Source organism: Stegastes partitus, unplaced genomic scaffold, assembly GCF_000690725.1.
Source record: "Stegastes partitus isolate 25-593 unplaced genomic scaffold, Stegastes_partitus-1.0.2 Scaffold633, whole genome shotgun sequence".
NCBI lineage: Eukaryota > Metazoa > Chordata > Actinopteri > Pomacentridae > Stegastes > Stegastes partitus.
In genome coordinates this window covers 402,000-405,521 of record NW_007578364.1, presented here as the reverse complement: position 1 = coordinate 405,521, position 3,522 = coordinate 402,000, and positions in this window count along the sequence as shown.

Below are 3,522 nucleotides of genomic sequence, written 5' to 3'. Positions count from 1 at the left end.
ACTGGTAATGCAAATGTTGTTTTGTTTTGTGAGTAAAATACAGAAAAAGTGACAATTGCATAATAATTTCCCATAAAGTGAAGTGTTTATTCGCTTGTTTTGTTAAAAAAACTGTACAAACTGCTTTCTATCAAGTTTTATTTTAAAGCTTTGCATCAATCTCAGTTAACTGCAGTCTTGTCAGAGATGCAACTGGTAATGCAAATGTTATGTTTGGTGAATAAAAAGTCAGAAAATCAGACAATTATATAATAATTTCCCATAAAGTGAAGTAACACAGCAACAAATTCTTACTTTCTATCATCAGATGTTTTATATTTTTGCATGAAAAGTTGCAAATTTATTGACTAATTGTTTCAGCTTCAGTCGATTTCCTATTCGAACTTATTGAACAGCTTCACTGGGGAATAGGTTGCAATCAGCCGTTTTACCAAGTTTTATTAGACAGATAAAACAGTTAATGTCATGAGTGTAAAGTAAGTAAATATATGTAAATAAGAACATGTCAGTGATGTGTCTGACAGGCCTACTACATGTGTACAGAGGTAAAAAAGGCTTGTTGTCGTGTTGTCTGATACCTGCTGGCGTGACTCCGACCTGAGGATCTACAGTATCTTTGGGATAAGACTGGAGCACAGCGAGCTGATCTTATAGTCTGGCCTGAATGTTGGAAGAAGTGGGGGTTTTAAGAGGATTGAACTGACAGTGGCTGCACGTGAGCGCCAGACTCACCGACCTCTACACCACAGTGACCTCGCTGTCCCACATTCGCCAGCACCTATGAGGAGATGAAGGGTGTCTTTAGGTCACTGCCAGATTCAAGTGTGACCAGGAAGCATGAAATGACCTCAAAACTCTACAACAACAACAAAAAAAACTAACAAGAAAAAAAAAATACAACATGCAGCAAAAAGCAGAGAATATTTGCTCCGACTACTTTTTAAAAATTATCTGAAAAATTCACAAGTTGTGTTTTTGCTGATCATCCGCTTGGATAATCCTGGTCAGCGTTGCCTTTATATATATTTATATTTATTTTAATAGTTGAATTTATATTTTAATTGCATTTTTGCTTTAGAAAAACTTGAATGTGTTTAATAAATCTGGGGCAACATAATGTGAAATTTTTTCCTCTAAAAAGAAGCAACATTCTGTAAATTCTTACCATACGATGATATGGCCACAAAAATGGCAGCTTCTTTGGGAGGAGGGTTGTGTAAATCTTAACATTTGGAGGAATGAGCAAGGGCAAAGACTGCAGAGATGAGACCTTCCAACCCAAATCAGAAGTGACAGGAGATTGACAGTAAAATAAATCAGTCCAGAATAGCCAGCAACCGAAGGTCAAAAATAGAGTGAGAAAACAATGACTAACAAGGAAACAACATTTTCCTGAGATTTGGATGAAGTGCCACCGTCCCACACCTCCGGTGCTTTTAACAAGTCAGCAATGATAACATGTGATGGATGTGTGTGATACGCTCTGGAGATGTGGAGAAAATATCAAGAATATCCAGAGTCATTCAGATCAGATACACAAATTACATCTTGGCTACATTTCTTTGTTTATGCCGCTGCTGCCTCAGATCTCTTATTGTATTACAGCCAGTAATTCATGTAATGATTTTCAGCACAACCTGGTCTATTTGAACATGTATGCTGCACATGACATATAGAAAATAAAGTGTTTCCCTGTCCCATCTTACTGAATAAATCATCTAATCCTACATCTTCAATTGCTCCAAAATATAACATTTATGTGCTAAAAGATGGACAAAAACAAGCAGGCCTGTACACATATTTGTGTTTTATAAAGTTCAACATTGTTGGCTTTTGGTTCTGCATCCAGGATGGCTTCACATTTTATTTTAATGTCAAACACCAAAAGAGGCAAAGCTCACAGAACGGGCTCACATAGAAGCAAAAGCAAACAATAAAATTAACTATATAAAATACACCACATGTAATATTCCATGTTTTGTAGTTGCTCCCTCATCATACAGTCATGTCCAAAAATATATACGTAACATGGAAACTGTCCATTCCCTGGATTTGCTCATGCATTTAAATTAAAACCTACAGTTCATCTTTCATCACATTGTATTCAAGAGCTCTTTGACATGATGTAGTTGAATCAGTGGTTGCAAGTTGCCCAGTCCTTAAGGCAGCAGTTATAATAATACCACCACCATGCCTCACAGCTGATATGAGGTCATGTTCCTGAAAAGCTGTGGTTGGGCTGTTTACTGTTATTATGGCCAAACAATGTAGTTACACCATCCCAAATTACATCCGCAAACTTTTTTCGAAGAGAGCTCGTCAGATCTTAGCCTGATGACACCTCACACTTCGTTAGTAAAGAGAACTCCAAGTAGTAGGTTCAAATACTCCCTAATCTGGAGCCCTCTATCCCTCTATGAGCCATACCCACTTTATCCAGTAGAGGGTCTCAGGGGGCTGGAGCTGATCCCAGTTTGTCCTGGACGGGAGGCGAGGTACAGCCTGGTCAGGTCGCAGGTCCATGGCAGGACGAACACAAAGAGAAAAACAACCAGGCGCACTCACAGTCACACCTACAGCCAATTTAGAATCACCAGTTAACCTAACATACATGTTTTTGGACTGTGACCTGGAAAGCCCACACAGCCACAGAGAGAACATGCAGAACAACATGGACCAGCATGTTCAGATCACGGCACCATCATGCCATCCTTAATCTGAAACCCCTGATTCTTACTTCCTGGATTTGATTGTGTATTAATTATACTTACTTTTTTCCACGTGACTGATCGGTTTTTACCATTTGATATTGACATGAATGAAAAGATATACCGTATCAGTTATGTGCATTATTTGTTTTAGCATGTCACCTTTTCTGCACTGGTTCAAAGAGGATTTCTTGTTCAAACACGTTGATCAAGCACGTTGTCAAACTGTGCTGTTTGTGCCAATTTGGTGCTTTTAAAGAAACAGCTCCTTCTGTACAACATCTGTTTTATTGTTTGCATTAAAATAAATATATTTAGCAGAGGTTTGCAAATAGCAGCTATGGGTCCAACCCAGCCTCCGCCAGACATATTGAAACTGAAGTTTTCTCTTTTATAGTTTACATCAAGATGTTTCCATAATAAGTATGCTGCACATAACGTTGTCAATACAACGTACATGTAAATGCCAAAGAAAACGAGCTTGTGATGTCTATTAATAGTCAAAGTAACAGCAGTTGGACCTCAAAGTGGCAGCACTGTTGAACAACAGTTATTTCAGTTAACCAAAAAAGAATGAATGAGTATATTGTAACCTGCTGTGGTTCTGTCAGCCCTCACTGATTGATAGAAACCTTTTTTTCTGCATTTAAATCCTGAATTATCACTGAAACACACCGAGGATAATAGAATAGTGTCAATTCTAACCATATAGCAGATTAAACATCTACAATATTCAATAGATATCTGCATCTACGATTTGAATCTATAAATTATGTTTGCCATCACATTGGATAGAGCTGGAAAAAGAACATCC